Raw genomic sequence first — 18,678 nt, 5'->3', positions numbered from 1 at the left:
TGTCAGGACAAGTGCTGCGGCATGTTGGACACGCTGCAGAGTCTTTAACGACTTACTGCTGGAGCCTGATAATAATTAATTAAAATAGACCAGTCTGGATGTAACAAATGCGTCGTCTAGTTTTTCTACATCTTTTTGAGAAAGGACATGTCTGATTTTTTAGATATTGTGTAAGTGGAAAAAGGCGGTCCTAGAAATTTGTTTTAAGTGTGAATTAAAGGACAAATCAGGATCAAAGATCACTCCAGATTTCATGACCGTTTCATTGGAAGAAAGAGCAATGTCGTCCGGCGCAGCTATATCATTAGATAATGTATCTCTAAGTTGTTTAGGGCCAAGTATTATAACCTCTGTTTTATCTGAGTTTAATAAGAGAAAATTGCGGGTCATCCAGGTTTTTATGTCCTTGAGACATGCTTGAAGTTTAGTTAATTGATTACATTGTTAAGGTTTTATTGACAAGCATAACTGGCTTTCATCCGCATTGCAGTGGAAAGAGTGTGTCCTGATAATGTTTCCTAGTGGAAGCATATATAATGAGAATAAAATTGGGCAGAGCCGAGAGCCCTGTGGAACACAATGGTTTACTTTGGTGCTCTCATCATTAGTTTGCACAAATTGGAAGAGATCAGATAAATAAGATTTAAACCAGTTTAGGGGGGTTCCTTTAATGCTAATTAAGCATTAAAGTCTCTGTAATAAAATGTGATGGTCAATTGTTTCGAATGCTACACTAAGATCTAACAGAACGAGGACAGACACAAATCCCTGATCTGAAGCTATTAGGTCATTAGTGACTTTTGCCAAGGCTGTCTCCGTACTGTGATTGGCTCTAAACCCAGACTGAAAGTCTTCATATATTATTTTCCTGGAGAAACTCACACAGCTGATTGGCTACAACTTTTTTTTAAGATTTTAGACAGTAAGGGGAGATCAGATATCGGTCTGTAATTGGCTAAAGCCTCTTGGTCTAGGGTGGGTTTTTTGAGAAGTGGTTTGATTACAGCTATTTTAAAGGACTGTGGTACATATCCTGATGATAGTGACAGATTTATTGTGTTAAGTAACGAACTATCAATTAGGGGCAGAATTTCTTTAAGTCTTAGGATCTAAGATACAGGTTTAGTTACTGAGATTATTTTGGTAAACTGATCACAGTTGATCAGAGAGAAGCTGTCTAAATAATGGGTAGGATTCTCAGCCGTTTCTGAGATTTCTGTTCTTGGTAGGGTATTAGTGCCAATTGAGGGCAGGAGATTGTAGATTTTATTTCTCATAGTTAGAATTTATCATTAAAGAAGGTCATAAAGATATTGCTATTTAGGTATCGAGGAATACTGAGTTCGGTGGAGGTGTGACTCTCTGTCAGCCTGGCTACAGTCCTGAAGAGAAACCTGGGGATGTTTTTATTCTCTTCTATTAGTTTTGAATAGTAGGCAGCTCTTGCTTTGTGGAGGGCCTTCTTCTATGCTTTAACACTACTCTTTCAGTCTAGGAGATTTTCAACACGCTTGCTGGAGCCCCTAGCCTGGATGCCAGACGAACTTAGCCCCGCCCACAACATTTGAGGTCAGGAAGTTCGGCCTGGAGTCGCTCCGTTGGGGAGAAATTACGCCCGAACAGAAACTGTTCGGACCAATCAGATTGTCAGGGCGGGCTTTATACGATGATGGACAGATGATCAACAGTAACGTAATCAACCACGTCATCAAAGTGCGCTTGGGTAGAATTCGTTTTCAACAAACATGCCTGCCGCTGGAGAGCTGAGATGTGTAGATGCTGCCATTGAGTCTGTTTTAGAAGACATCGACAGCGCATTCATTTTGAAAGAGGAACAGAGAACGCGGAGGCGATGCCAAAGTCCCGCGCCGCGCTAATCCCTATCGTGCCAGCGCTTGACTGTTCACACCGGACACTGAAGCGATGCTGAACTGCCGGGCAGCGCTAATAATATCACCCGTTGATCCAGTAGTATTCAAGCATATACTTACTTGTTGCTCCAACATTTAGCAACAGCGTCCCAACATTTTTCTTTTTTGGTGTTTTGGATCATACAACTCACTGTACTTCTCCACTTCAATTATTAATTTAATGTCATCCATGTTGAAGAACTTCTCCGCTGTTTTCTCCGTTAAATGTCGGGTGTCGAGGGTAAATTACGTATTCTCCACTCAAGCCTATGTGGAGAATACGTAGCCCCCCCCCCTCTCTCTCTTTTTATCTTTATCACTGCTTGTGTGGCTGTAGTAGATGGGCAGAGGGGGACATTTAATAATGTCATTGGTAAAATTAAAACTCCAGGACAACAGAAGGGGAAGTCAAAGAATGGAATGCATATTTGATAATTTATATCATATAAAATGTCATCAATATCATTTTTCAGTGTGTTTCCTGATGCGATACGCTCGCGTCAAGCGCAACAAATAGACTCGACGCCGAAACGATTGCTGCACAGCGCTAGGCAGCCTTGGCGCAGCGCGGCGCTTCAGCCTCCGGTGTGACCCGCACAAAGGTTTAACATGGGAGTGGATGGGAGCCAGCTGTTATTTAAGGCTTGGCGCTGCGCTTAAACGTCGCTTTGGCGTCGCTTCAGCGTCCGGTGCGAACCCGGCGTTAGTAAATAACTCACAATGCGTCGCTTAACATACGTCACATACTACGTTGCTCTGATTGGTTGTAGGTCTATCCAATTGTGACAAGAGGCATTTTTTTCCCTGGTTCGGTTGAAACACGCCCAATAAATCACAGCCCAATGGATCGGTATCAGACTCACATTCTGACTAGAATTGTGAGTATGACAACGTCAGGCTATGGAGCCCCACTTCCTTTCTAGGTTTCTTGATACTTGTTTTAACTCATGTGCCTTGGAATTATACCACAGAGCTAATTTACTATGTTTTACTGTGTCTTTTTTAGAGGTGCTATTGAGTCTAATGTTAATCATAATGAGTCTGCAGAGCTATCGATGAGATGGTCAATCTCAGTGGAGCTAGGGTTTTTAATGAATTTGTGCTTCTTGGATTGGTGTGGAAGATTAAGAACAAGACATTCAAATGAGTTAAGAATGGCAGCAACATCTCAGCCGAATTCTCTGGGAATGTGTGAATTTATATGACTGGTGGGAATAGATTCATTTAGACTGACATATTCATCAGGATACAGCCACGTCTCAGTGATGGACAATAAATCAATTATGTGATCTGAGACTAGTTCATTAAGTAAAATAGCCTTTGAGGACAGTGATCTTATGTTTAAAAGACCACATTTAAAAGTCTTTGTTTCCTGAGTTGTTGCAGAGGTTGTGTTAATTTGTATTTGATTTTTTTGTGGACTTTTACACTTGTCATTAGCGGGGGAATCATAGGTGAGGGAGAACTTTGTTGTCTGCTGGGTCGAGCAAGATGGAGCAGAGAAAAGCAGTAAATGACGAAGGGAAATCAGAAAGTCAAACTGAATCATTCAAAACTAAACAGAGGACTCGCAGAAAGGACTCAAGTGAGTACCTGGCCCAGAGGAAAACCCCCAAGCCTGTTTGTGTGCTGTACGGTGAGATGCTAGATAACAAGACTTTCTGACCATGTAAAGTGCGCCGCCATTTAGAAAATAAACATCGACAATATTTTTCCAAGCCTCGAGCATCTTTTAAAAATACGCTGTGAGAGCATCGCAGCTAGCTACGCGGCAACATCAGTTTATTTGGTTACGCTTCAAGTGTGCTTTTCTTCTGTTGTCTCTGTTATACAAAGAGCCAAAATATTTTTTTAACAATCTACTATTTGCACTGCATATTTCTATGTTCATACACAATTATTTTTCTATAAAATGTATAATATTGTAGCGGAGCATTTTGTTCTCTTATCGTGTTTTGCAGCATCAACCCGCGGGCGTCCTCCAGGTGGGCTGTTTTACCGATTAGTGTCAAACGTTGTTATTTACAGAATTGCGTCGTACACTGTCGTCGCCAGGCACTAAACTTGACCGTTGATCCAGGATTTGAGAAGGAATAATTAGACACTTATACATGAAGTTCTGGAAATTGAATATTTATTGTAAAACAATGAAATACTTACAGAGAGTCTCTGGGGTTCTGCCGGACATGTCACCAGGTTCACTGGATCATGTCGAAAAGAAGCGCTCACACTCATCCTAAGTCCACAGTATATACACAGGGTGGGCACAGAGGCGGTTCTTTTTCTTTGAGGGAATTCAGTTATTGGCCAGATGTATACTGTTTCCTCAAAGTGCAGTTTTTTGCAAGCACATCACCTTCAACTGACCAGGTGTCCCACTACTGTGGCCTTGGCAAACAGGGAGCTTGCTACAGTGGAGAGACCCAGCAGATTAGACTTAGAGGAGGATTTCATATCTTTTTCTCACCATGTTTCATGAAGCACCTCATTGTATTAGTTCTGGCACGTCCTCTCTCTTTTCTGAGCATCCGTGCTTTCATTATTTCAAAACTCAAGATGAACTTCCACCACACACTTTTCTCCGAATTGTATTTTGCAGTCAGATTGACACTCAGATTGATACCTGCTTTTTGTGGTCGTGCTCTGGGCCTGACCCTGTGTCTGAGTCAAAAAGATATACATCATTCCAAATAAAAGAATCAGTTGTAGCATTATTGATTATATAGATTATACAGCTAATATTTGTTCACAGGATATAGGTAAAATATAATCACAAGATACAGAGAAACATCGATATCTCAACAACAGCTAGGTCAGACATGGGCAGAGTACGGCCTGCTTCTTGTTGTTCTGGGTTTGTACCCTCGGGGTTGAATGAACTTATTGTAAGTCACTTTAAATAAAAGCGAAAGCTAAATTAAATTCAACAGGGAGTGTGGTGTATAGGGCTCGAAAGGGCACAGGATCTCCCTTCACTTTTTCGCTTTGCCCTATGAGCCCTTCTTTAAAATGAGCGGATCAAGGAGACAAAAAGTGGACAATGAGTGCCGAGTGTTTAACACGGAGTACACAACAAAAAACGTTTTCACTGAAGTCCAATCGAAGGCTGTATGCCTGATATGCCGAGAAACTGAATAAATGCTACTTGTTAAAGGCCAAATCCTTTCGAGTAATGATTTCTCCATGTCATTAGTTCACAAAAACACTCCATCCATCTGGTCCTGGCCCAACCCCTCTGTCAAATTTTAGAACCCATTGTGGCCCGCGAGTCAAAAAGTTTGCCCACCCCTCAGCTAGGTACTAATGCAACATATCGTTAGAAAGCTAAGATTCTTCTGATTCGACTGAGGTAAACCTTTTCAAGATCCGATCACCACAGCCGGTACATTCAACGTCTAAATCAAACCACTAACACAATCAAAACAATCACAAAGTCGACTTCACTCACCTAAGAAGCATCATATTAATCCACAGATCGATAACATTCCAACAAAAATGGCCATGGTACATTGCCAAAGGTCCAGACGATCCTATCCAGTAACATAATCAGTCAAAAACACACTATTACATCAAAGAATAGCCATAGTTGGCTGTTGCGTAATCTCAGATCAGCCGGCAGCTCCTTGTAAACTTTGATGTATTTTCCCTCGTAATTTGTGTTCGCATGTAAACAAAGAGGATCTCTCGATCTCAAAATGGTGGCTAGCAGCTCTTATTGGTTCAAGTGAGCTGACAATTTAAACTTGACCCAATCGGATGTGGCCTGGGTTGTCCACAGCCTACACTAGCCAACGAGACACCTCGTTGACGGACAGAGCTTGCCCCTCTTCTGACATGTAAAGACTGAGCCAGTTGCAACCGATTGTTCTGATGACTGGCGTATCGTTTAGCCAATGAAATTTCCAACATGCAGATGTGCTGCTTCGAGGGAAAAATGTAAGGAGAAACCAAGCAAGTCACTGCGCAACACTGTCCAACTGGTCCCAGAGCATCATGGGTCCGTGTTTCGTCCCCGGTCGTGACTGCTACATGTTGCTAAAAACATGAAAGATATACATTTTAAACCATATGACCGGTTTTGTCTCCTTTTATATAAAAGTTTGATTTTGAGTGTAAAATTAGCCGTTTTAGCCTAGTTGGTTACCATGGTTACAAAGGGTCCTTTGGAGTCTCCAAATGGCCCTTGTGGAAAACGCCTAGGCATGCGCTTAGGAAAAGATCTGTAAAATATTATTTTTCTGTGGTATTGTTATCAAATTTGAACTTGGGCTAGTCAAGTGTTTTCCAGCTCATAAGCCCCGGCTACAGTCATCTGCAGGCATGTGTTTACCAAAAAATATTGAGGCGGAAATAAAAACCTTCTACTTCACTTGGTTCCAACTGCTATTACTCAATGCCAGTAGCACTTCGAGTGATTCTGACTTCTGGGGGGGGGGGGGGGGAGTTCAGAATGTTACCTTTCAAAAGACCGAGACCATGCATGTACTCGAAATGGTTCAAGAACAGCTTTCAATTTACTTTTGCCGAAGTGTCCTTGGGCAAGATGCTGAACCCTGAATGGCCCCCCATAGAATAACAAAGTGCTGCGAATAGATGCACTGTATGAATGTGTGTGAATGGGTGAATGGGTGAATGTAAAACTGTACTGTTAAGCGCTTTGAGTGGTCATCAAGACTAGAAAAGTGCTATATAAATACAAAACCATTTACTATTTACCATAATTACAAAGTGAAAAAAGTTTTGGGGAAATTTTGCAAATTTAGTAAAATTAAAAATTGAAAAAATCCCATGTACATAAGTATTCACAGCCTTTGCCATTATACTCACTGGAAAGGCACACACCTGTCTATATATGGTCCCACAGATGACAGTGCATGGCAGAGCACAAACAAAGCCATGTAGTCCAAGGAATTGTCTGTAGACCTCCGAGACAGGATTGTATCGAGGCACAGATCTGGGGAAGGGTACAGACAAATGTCTGCAGCATTGAATGTCCCAATGAACACAGTGGCCTCCATCCTCCTTAAATGGAAGAAGTTTGGAACCACCAGGACTCTTCCTAGAGCTGGCTGCCCGGCCCGAACTGAGCGATCAGGGGAGAAGGGCCTGCTCCAGAGCGCTCTGGACCCCAGACTGGGGCAAAGGTTCATCTTCCAACAGGACAACAACCAGGCACGTGCACAAATAGACCCCTAGTGGTACTCAAGCACCTGCCCTTTTGCCCTGGATGAGAAAAGTGCCCCTTCTGCTGGAGCCCAAGACCCTTTTTTCGTCACTAAAACTGTTCTCAAATCCCCAAACGGAGGTCCTCAGACATGATTTTTAGATATTTGAGGTGGTGAGATTTTTTCCTTCGCAGACATGTCACTCTCAAATCTCTCGGACCAGTGCTTATATCTGCATCAAAAAAATCGAGGAATTATTTCCGGATCCTTCTCCCATTGGAGCCCCATGTTAATTCTGAAGATTTTTCTGAAAAGATTTAGCCTGACGTTGTCTTACTCACAATTCTGGTCAGAATGTGAGTCTGATACCGCTCCATTGGGCTGTGATTATGGGGCATGTTTCAACCGAACCAGAAAAAAAATGCCTCTTCGCTCAATTGGATAGACCTACATCCAATCAGTGCAACGTAGTATGTGACGTATGTAAAGCGACGCATAACTGTTGTTCACAGAGCTCAACTGCACGCATGCTGGAAGAAGTAGAAGAAGAAGATCAGTAAAAACGATTTTTGCCAGTGTTGTAAAAATAATTTAAGTATACATGGAGATCTTACCAACACGATCAGCATTTTTGAGAGAAACAGTAAATCTGACAATCTGATTGGACCGGTCGATTTCGAGCCGGGCATAATTTCTCCCCAACGGAGCGACTCCAGACCGAACTTCCCGACCTCAAATGTTGTGGGCGGGGCTAAATTCGTCTGGCATCCAGGCTAGAAAAGATTAAAACTGAAAATAAAACGTAAATCGCTCCCACGGCTCCATTTCTTAGCCTTCACAAATAAATATATCCGGTTGTAGTGTCAAGCCTTGTGATTCTCAAAATGTTTTCATTTCCCGATAGGACTTATAGTTTTTGAGTAACAAGTATTTGTTTGATGACGGTGCTATAGTGTGAAAAAATGTCTCCACCATTAAAGTAATGATAATTCTCGGAGGAGAATTTATGAAATGAGAAGTACGTTTTTCTAAACTGCTCGCATGGCCTCATTTTTTGGCTCTAAATAATAATATAGATATGTACTTGTTCGTCCAAACCTTGTGATTCCTTTCATGGACAGGAGTTATAGATTTTGAATTAGAGCATTTTGTTCAGGACCTTCTCCTGAGGTCTGATGTCTCCCGCTCTCACGACACACCTGCTGTAATTAGCAAGTCACACACGCAGAGGGAGGGGGGCCAAATGGGACAGGGAGATATATTTTTAGACTACTGCACAGGTGCTAATCAGTACTGCAGCCAGTTTAGTCAGTAGAGCAGACGGACAGTAACACAGAGGTGGAGGTTTCAAGTCCAAGTGTGGGTAAGACACAAACATTAAAAAATTGTCTTTGTCTTTCACGGGGGAACTGTTGAATTCTTTAAATAATCAACTGTCAATCATATCTAAAGTCAATGTGATTGAATTAGTGGGTCTGCCGCTGACTCAGTGATCCACTGGTTGTGACTTCAAAACCAACAGAAGCCAAAAATTACTTTTTGAACAAATATATTAATATATCCGGTTGTGGTGTCAAGCCTTGTGGTTCTCAAAATGTGTTTTTTTTCCAGATAGGACTTATAGCTTTTGAGTAACAAGTATTTGTTTGATGACAGCGTTAGAGTGTGAAAAAATGAATCTTCAATTAAAACTAATGATAGCAAAAGGAGGAGATTTATGAAATGAGAACTACGTCACTAAACTGCTCGCATGGCCTCATTTTTTGGCTCTAAATAATGATATAGATATGTACTTGTTCGTCCAAGCCTTGTGATTCTCACGCTGTTTTTATTTCCCGGACAGAATATTGAATTAGAATATTTTGTTCGGGACCTTCTCCTGAGGTCTGAGGTCTCCCTCTCATTCTCGCACACCTGCGGTAATTAGCGAGTTACACACGCTGAGGAGGGGGGCCAAATGGGGAAAGGGGAGAGTGAGATCTATAGATAAACTACTGCACCTGTGTTAATCAACATTATAGGTGGTGAAGTTAGTAGAGCAGAGGGACAGTGAACAGGGGTTGTCGGTTCAAAACCCAGTGTGGGTGGGCCTTAAACATAGATTTTTTTTTTCTTTGTCTTTCAAGGGGGAACTGTTGAACTACAATGTGATTGGCTCTACATCAGATTCCTGTATTAGTGTGTATGAGGTGATAGTGATAGCGCCACCTGGTGGTCGGTGTGAACATTTAGTTTTAACAATCGCTATGCAGTGTTAGCGATAGCGCCACCTACTGATCCAGTCTCTCTCTCTCTATCTTAAACCAGTCTCTCTCTCTCTCTCTGGATCTTACTATCTCTCTCTTAAAGCAGCCAGTCTTTCTGTCTCTCTTTCGTTCTCTTTTATACCAGCCATTCTCTCTCTGGGTCTCTCTCTCTCTCTGCGTCTCTATTTGTCTCTCTCTCTCTCTCAAATTGACACAGTCTGTCTCTCTTCCCCCCCAAAAAAAAATATTTTGTCTGGAACCGGCAAATTCTAGGCACCCATTCGAAATTTCTCGGCAGGAGGAATTTTCTAGTTCTTACTTCTTCTTCCTAAAAGTTTGGGACGCTTCTCTTCCAACAAATTTTGTCGCACATTCACGAGACCTACAAATAAACCTGCGGAATTACGTTGAATGGTGTGCTATGTGTTTTATAAGAAATTCCTCCAACAGTTTGCTCAAAGATCGTGATAACGTGGCTGAAAACGTACAATGGGAGTCAAGCTCTCTCTACCAAATGATCGACAAAAAAGAGCCGTTTTCAGGTACCCCGGGTTCACTAAAACTGCTCTCAAATCCCCAAACGGAGGTCCTCAGACATGATTTGAGGTGGTGAGACTGTTTCCTTCGCAAACATGTCACTCTCAAATCTCTCGGACATGTGCTTATGTACGCATCGAGAAATCAAGGAATTATTTCCAGGTCCTTCTCTGATTGGAGCCCCATGTTAATTTTGAAGATTTTTCTGAAAAGATTAAAACTGAAAAATAAAACGTAAATCGCTCCCACGGCTCCATTTCCTAGCTTTCACGAATAAAACATATATCTGATTGCAGTGTAAACTCGTGTGAGTCTCAAAATGTTTTCATTTTCCAGATAGGACTTATAGTTTTTGAGTAACAAGTATTTGTTTGATGACAGTGCTAGAGTGTGAAACATTTTCTCTTTCATTAAAACTAATGATATTCTTAGGAGGAGAATTTATGAAATGAGAAGTACGTTTCTAAACTGCTCAAATTTCTGTCACATGATCAGAGTCAAGTCCTGATGAAGTCAAGACTATTACTGCATACACACTGATAGTTATAGCGCCACCTAGTGTCCGGTCTGAAAATGAAGTTTGTGCAATCGGTCCCCAAATCCTGTCACATGATCAGAGCCCTGTCCTGAAGAGACCTACGAGTGAATGCAGTGATTGTGATCAAGTCTCTCTCTCTCTCTCTCTCTCTCTCTCTCTCTCTCTCTCTCTCTCAAAGAAGCCAGTCAGTCTCTCTTCCCCAAAAAAGTCTCTTTTCGACCCGGACGCAGAAGGCACCCATTTCGAAATTTCTCGGCAGGAGGAATTTTATAGTTGATTCTAGTCCTGTGTGTGGATCATATAGTTGTGATTAATGGTGTGGGATATACAGTGAGTACGGAATGTATTCAGACCCCTTTAAATTTGTCACTCTTTGTTTCATTGCAGCCATTTGCTAAAATCAAAAAAGTTCATTTTATTTCTCATTAATGTACACTCAGCACCCCATCTTGACAGAAAAAAACATTATTTTTTTCTACATTTCTACGGCATTTTCCATTTCTTCTGATCCTCCTTGAGATGGTTCTACTCCTTCATTGGAGTCCAGCTGTGTTTAATTAAACTGATTGGACTTGATTAGGTAAGGTGTAGCGGTTGTGTACTCTCTCGTTGCGTTGTGTGATTGAGACCACGATGGAACCATTGGCAGCCAGCCGTTTATTCTGGTGGAATATTTAACATGGGAAATGCTCTTTGAGAACCCTCACAATGGCAGCCTCTCCCAGCCGGGATATACACAGACTGAGCATTTACATGAAAATAAATATCACATTAAACAAATGACTCACAAAATATTTGAATGGGCGTTTGGTGACATACCTGGTGGAATATTTAACATGGGAAATGCTCTTTGAGAACCCTCACAATGGCAGCCTAACATGGGAGAAAGACAAGCTGAAGTACACTTTCATGTCGAAGTCGACGCTAGCTAAGTAGCTACGACCAAAGCTAATGGTAGCCAAGCTAGCGATCCTAAGACTAAAGTCCATTTAAAAGTAATTACAGATTCCAAGCAACACAATATATATGTACAAGCAACCAAGTATTAATACAGTATTATGTACATTTAGACTCCCGTAATACATCGCCAAAGTGTGGATTCATGTTTAACTGCTCTGACTACCTACCTCTCCCAGCCGGGATATACACAGACTGAGGAGAGGAGGCAGCAATGTAAAATACAACCCCCGCATTCCGCTAGAGGGAGCTCTAGCACTCCAACCAAGGCTCCCACTACCACAGCCAGCGCAAGGATCTCGCTGGCAATGGCAAGTGGGAAGCATTAACCCTGCTACAAAGGCACAAACCTGTCTTTATAAGACCTTACAGCTCACAGTGCATGTCAGAGCAAGTGATAATCATGAGGTCGAAGGAACTGCCCAAGGAGCTCAGAGACAGAATTGTGGCAAGGCACAGATCTGGCCAAGGTTGAAAAATAATTTCTGCAGCACTCAAGGTTCCTAAGAGCACAGTGGCCTCCACAATCCTTAAATGGAAGAAGTTTGGGACGACTAGAACTCTTCCTAGACCTGGCCATCCAGCCAAACTGAGCAATCGTGGGAGAAGAGCCTTGGTGAGAGAGGTAAAGAAGAACCCAAAAATAACTGTGGCTGAGCTCCAGAGATGCAGTAGGGAGATGGGAGAACGTTCCACACAGTCAACTATCACTGCAGCCCTCCACAGTTGGGGCTTTATGTCAGAGTAGCCCAACGGAAGCCTCTCCTCAGTGCAAGACAAATGAAAGCCTGCATAGATCCTCTGATAAATTTTCTCCTTGTCCGGCTTGTCAGTTTGGGTGGACGGCCTTGTCTTGGTAGGTTTGCGATTGTGCCATACTCTTGCCATTTCAAGATTATGGTTTTTTTGGTGCTCCGTGAGATGTTCGAAGCTTGGGATATTTATTTATAACCTAACCCTGCTTCATACTTCTCCACAACTGTATCCCTGACCTGTTTGGTCTTCATGATGTTGTTTGTTCAGTATTGATCTCTAACAAACTCTGAGGCCTTCACAAAACAGGTGTATTTATACTGAGATTAAATTGCAGACGTGGACCCTATTTACTAATTATGTGACTTGCAAATGTGACTTGTGAAGGTAATTGGTCGCCCCAGATCTTTGTCTGGTATCACAGTAAAGCTGGTGAATACATATGCCCGAAACACTTTTTAGATTTTTATTTGTAAATAATTTTGAAATCCATCTAATATTTCCCCCCACTTCCAAATGATGGACTATTTTGTGTTGGTCTATCATATAAAATCCCAATTAAATAAATTGTAATCTTGAGTTTTGCCATGACAAAATGTAGAAAATTCCAAGGGGGGGGAATACTTATGCAAGGCACCAGAGCATGGAGGTCACCTGCCAACATTCTCAGGCTTGTAAAGCTGCCAGAAACTGGAACCCCACGTCAATTGCCGGCAGTTCCTGGCAGTTTTCTGTGCTGCCTGCAGTTGTTTACGTGAAATTCCACCGAAATTTGGAGGGGCACTAACTGACACAAATTATTCTTTTCATGAAGTGAAAGCACTTCATTACTGTAGAGGTAAGAGCCACAGGTCTGTAGTCATTCAGGCAGTTGATAAATGGTTTCTTGGGTACAGGCACAATTGTAGCAGATTTTAAACATTTGGGGACTGTGCAAGTTGATAGAGAGAGGTTAAAGAGGTTGCTAAATACCTCTCCCAGCTGGATCGCACAGTCCCTGAGTCCCCTCCCTGGTATGCAGTCAGGGCCAGCAGCCTTCTGTGGGGTTCACACCACAGTGAACTCTCCTGACACCTTCTGTATTTACAGTAAGTGCCATGCAGGTTGTTTGTGGGAGGTAGTGGTGCCGGCCTGGTCTTTGACTAAGTCCCCTCAAAAACGGGCAAAGAAGTGGTTGAGCTTCTCAGCAAACAAGTCGCTGCTGGTGCTGGTAGTTGGGTCCTTGTTGCCCTTGCAGTTTGTCAAAGATACATAGAATGTATCATTTAAAAAATGTTGAACCCCAGATGCTGAGGTTCAGAATGGACTAGTTTACAGTGCCTTGCATAAGTATTCACCCCCTTTGGACTTTTCTACATTTTGTCATGGTATAACCACAGATTAAAATTTATTTCATCGTGAGTTTATGTAATGGACCAACACAAAATAGTGCATCATTTGGAAGTGGGGGGAAATATTACATGGATTTCACAATTATTTACAAATAAAAATCTGAAAAGTGTTGAGTGCATATGTATTCACCCCGTTTACTGTGAAACCCCTAACAAAGATCTGGTGCGACCAATTTCATTCACAAGTCACATTTGCAAGTCACATAATTAGTAAATAGGGTCCAACTGTCTGCAATTTAATCTCAGTATAAATACACCTGTTCTGTGACGGACTCAGAGTTTGTTGGAGATCATTACTGAACAAACAGCATCATGAAGACCAAGGAGCTCACCAAACAGGTCAGGGATAAAGTTGTGGAGAAATATGAAGCAGGGTTAGGTTATAAAAAAATATCCAGAGCTTTGAACATCTCTCTGAGCACCATAAAATCCATCATAAGAAAATGGAAAGAATATGGCACAACCGCAAACCTACCAAGAGGAGGCTGTCCACCCAAACTGAAGAGTCGGACAAGGAGAAAATTAATCAGAGAAGCAACCAGGAGGCCCATGGTTACTCTGGAGGAGTTGCAGAGATCCACAGCTGAGGTGGGAGAATCTGTCCACAGGACAACTGTTAGTCGTCTACTCCACAAATCTGGCCTTTATGGAAGAGTGGCAAGAAGAAAGCCATTGTTGAAAGGGATCCATAAAAAATCCCGTTTGGAGTTTGCCAGAAGCCATGTGGGAGACACAGCAAACATGTGGAAGAAGGTGCTCTGGTCAGATGAGACCAAAATTGAACTTTTTGGCCTCAATGCAAAACGCTATGTGTGGCGAAAACCCAACACTGCCCATCACCCTGAGCACACCATCCCAACAGTGAAACATGGTGGTGGTAGCATCATGCTGTGGGGATGCTTCTCTTCAGCAAGTACAGGGAAACTGGTCAGAATAGAGGGAAAGATGGATGGAACCAAATACAGGGAAATCCTTGAAGAAAATCTGATGCAGTCTGCAAAAGACTTGAGACTGGGGCGGAGGTTCATCTTCCAGCAGGACAATGACCCTAAACATACAGCCAGAGCTACAAAGGAATGGTTTGGATTAAAGAATGTTAATGTCTTAAAATGGCCCAGTCAAAGCCCAGACCTCAATCCAATAGAGAATCTATGGCAAGACTTGAAGATTGCGGTTCACAGACGGTCTCCATCCAATCTGACTGAGCTTCATCTTTTTTGCCAAGAAGAATGGACAAACCTTTCCATCTCTAGATGTGCAAAGCTGGTAGAGACATACCCCAAAAGACTTGCAGCTGTAATTGCAGCGAAAGGGGGTTCTACCAAGTATTGACACAGGGGGGTGAATACTTATGCACCCAACAGATGTCAACTTTTTTGTTCTCATTATTGTTTGCGTCACAATAAAATTTATTTTGCACCTCCAAAGTACTATGCATGTTTTGTTGATCAAACGGGAAAAAGTTTATTTAAGTCTATTTGAATTCCAGTTAGTAACAGTACATAATGGGAAAAAGTAAAAGGGGGGTGAATACTTATGCAAGGCACTGTATCTGAACTTCTAGGGACAACAAAGAACCAATACAACAGAATAAACAAGTGCCTCTTGTGTCTGCCTAAGAACACTAATAGACCATAGTATAACAACTAAACATGGACCTTTCACTTTCTAATCAGTAGCAGGAATGACACACAATGATTTTACACACATCGCTAATACCCATTGGATAGTTTTGTGAGGTCCTCGGATCGGCCCTGGTGGAGCGCCGAGAAGACTATCAAACTTAGTAACAACGTAAAACTCGTAACAAAGTTTCTAAAGGTGAACCTGTGGAGGGATCTTTACCGGTACAGCCTGCTCGACCATGGTCGACCAAGGCAACCCGACCAACCTCTGGACGCTTAGGGTCCCGCACTACCCCCCCAACGGAAAACAAGCCGCCGGCCCTGCGCATCTCCCGAGGCAGGGGACATGCAAGTGAGCGAGAGAAAGGTGCGCCGTAACGAGCCAGTTTTGACAATATAAGAAGTACAAAGTAGAAACATTTGTGTTCAAATGTAGCGAGTAAAAGTAAAAAGTCGTCAGGAAAATAAATACTCAAGTAAAGTACTGTTATCTGAAAAATCTACTTAAGTATAGCCCGAGGATGCTTACACTTTTCTTTATGAGAAAAAGGGAAAGGTGGTCAGACTGGCCTAAGTGAGGATGGGTGGAGACTTTGTATCTCTCCCTGATGTTGCTGTATACATGATCCAGTGTATTTTGACCCCTCATCGGAAATGTAACATGCTGGTAGAATTAAGGGAGGACAGTTTTTAGATTTGCATGGTTAAAATCCCCAGCCACGATGATAGAGCCTGCAGATTTTTGATGGCTGTAAGCATCTCCGCTCCCAGAATTCAAGCCTACTTGTCGTCCCTAAAGTCTCTAAAAGTAGAGTAGGAGCCGGAGCTTTCAGCCATCAAGCCCCTCGGCTGTGGAATCATATACCACTTTCAGTTCGGGAGGCAGACACCATCTGTTCGTTTAAGAGTAGGCTCAAAACCTTCCTTTTTGATAAAGCTTATAGTTAGAGCTAATTAGTGCGGAAGAACGTAACTTTTTCTATTTTATGACACATGACACACAGAGCTTCTCTTTCTAGCTTCTCCTTCCTCTTCTCCATCCCTATCCCCCTTCCCCGGAATCCCTTTGCTTTATCACCCGCACCATGGATTGCGGTTTTTGGATCGCGCACCGGGGGTCGCAGTGTTGGATCCAGTGTGGCGTATTCTGAGTTATGTGGGCTGATCGTGGTGCTGGTGGCGGACCCTGTGTCGCGTTGGCATTGGGCACGGGCGGTGGACCAGGACCGCGCTGGTGGCTCGTGATGGGTCCTGGTGGGCGGCGGTGGACGGTGACTGAGGACTGGAGTGGCGTCTGGTCTGGATGGTGGATCGTGGTCTGGATGGTTGCTGACCATGGACTGTGATTGCAGCGGGACTGCTTGGCATGTCATGTTGGGGTTGTCCTTCGGGATGTCTACCCTCGTCATATGCTGCTAGAGACTTTAATCTTTAAACTTGAAGACTTTTATCTTGATGATGTTTTCCTGCACGTGGCATCTATTGCACTTCTGTCCGTCCTGGGAGAGGGATCCCTCACATGTGGCTCTCTCTGAGGTTTCTACGTATTTTTACCCTGTTAAAAGGGTGTTTAGTAGTTTTTCCTTACTCTTGCTGAGGGTTAAGGACAGAGGATGTCAAAGCCCTATGAGATGAATTGTAATTTGTGAATATGGGCTATACAAATAAAATTTGATTAATTGATTGATTGATGTTCAGTGCTATCTTGACAGACAAATACGGCCATGCTAGCAGTTAGCTGTCATGCTAAGGAGAAGGCTTTCCAAGACCTTCAGGACGCTTCACAAAGTATACTCTCTGGTCAGACAGTTACTTGGACGTATTTATTGGCCGCCAGCTCTACTGAGGAACCTTGTAGTTATGTTTGAACAGGACATTTGTCAGGTAATGTGGAAGATGATGGACCCAGGATGCAGAGGTTTAACAAAAATATAATTTGAATATAACGAGAGTCTTAAGAAGACAAAAACACTAAAGGAGGGGAAAAACTGGATAACACTAAAGGGTGAAAACTGGAGAGACAGAACACGAGGAAGAAAACTCAGGCGCCTACAATGGAGAAGCAGAGGGGCAGAGGCAGAGCGGCAAGGCGCACAGGGAACATTAGAGATCCGGACGTGAATACAGCACAGGACAGCGAGACAAGACATCACCTTAAACGACAATGAGTAATGATCCGACAAAGGACAAAGGGGAACACAGAGCCTTATATAGAGACATAGGGAAGGCAGGGGTAATTAGCCACAGGTGCAACACATGAGGACTGGGGCAGACAATCACAGAGACAGGAAGTGAACACACACAAGAAGCAGAAAACACACACACAAGGAAACGAGACTGCAAAATAAAACAGGAAACAGAAAACACTCTTAACAAACAGACTGTAATCAACAAACTAAAATGACTGAACGTGACAGTACTCCCCCCCCCCGTCGGATCTCAGACGGCCCTTAACGTGAACTGCGGGAGTGAGGAGGGGGGAACCGGAGTCCCTCCTCCGGGACATGCCCAGGGGCTCGGTCGGATGGTTCCGTGGCCGACCAGAGGCAGGGAACATAACTTCGGGCGGACGGCTCTGTGGCCGCTCCAGGACGGAGTACAAAGTCTTGGGAGGACGGCCCGGAGGCCGATCAGAGGCGACGCACGGGACCTCAGGTGAATGTTCCAGAGGCCGGTCATGGACTGAGCACCCGCAGCCCTCAGCCCCTGACTTGGTGCAGGAACCGAAGTCACACCACTTCGGTTCCTGAAGTGGTACGAGGTCGTCGGATGTCCGAAGTTCGGACATCCGCCGACCGAACCGATGTGACGTCGTCTGCAGGGACCGCCGACGTCGGAACAGGTGCTGTGGGGACATCGGACGTTGGAAGACAAGTGACCTCAATCGGGATCCTCCGGCGCTGAAGAGGGACTGGCACCGGCGCTGTGAGGACCTCTGACGTCGGAGTATGAGTGACGTCTCTGGGGAACCTCCGGCGCGGAGCAGGGACTGGAACAGGCGCCGATGTGAGGACCTCTGACGTCAGAACATGAGGGACGTCAGGCGGGCACCGGCGGAGCTGAACAGGGAGAGAATGGGACTCAACAGATGCCGCTGTGGGGACCTCTGACGTCGGAACATGAGAGACGTCAGGCGGGATTCTCCGACGCGGAACAGGGACTGGAACCAACGCCACTGTGAGGATCTCTGACGTCGGAAGAGTAGTGACTTCAATGGGGAACCTCCGACGCGGAGCCGGGACTGGAACAGACACTGCTGTGAGGACCTCTGACGACGGAACATGAGAGACGTCAGGGGGGCACCTCCGGCGCGGAACAGGGAGAGAATGGGACTCAACAGACGCTGCTGAGCCGCTCTCGATTCCCCATTGGAGGAAACCAACCCGGAAAGTCACTTGTGATTGGTTGGTAGAAGTGTTGCCATTGGTCACATTTAGTCATTGCAGCACACACGTGGGGTATGCACACACGTGGGGTAAACCCCTCCCACAAATGAACAATGATAATTATAATAACCATAATATAAAAGTATTATTAATATTGTTATATTTATTAA

Source organism: Pleuronectes platessa, chromosome 10 (assembly GCF_947347685.1).
Source record: "Pleuronectes platessa chromosome 10, fPlePla1.1, whole genome shotgun sequence".
Lineage (NCBI taxonomy): Eukaryota > Metazoa > Chordata > Actinopteri > Pleuronectiformes > Pleuronectidae > Pleuronectes > Pleuronectes platessa.
This window is presented reverse-complemented; position numbering follows the sequence as displayed.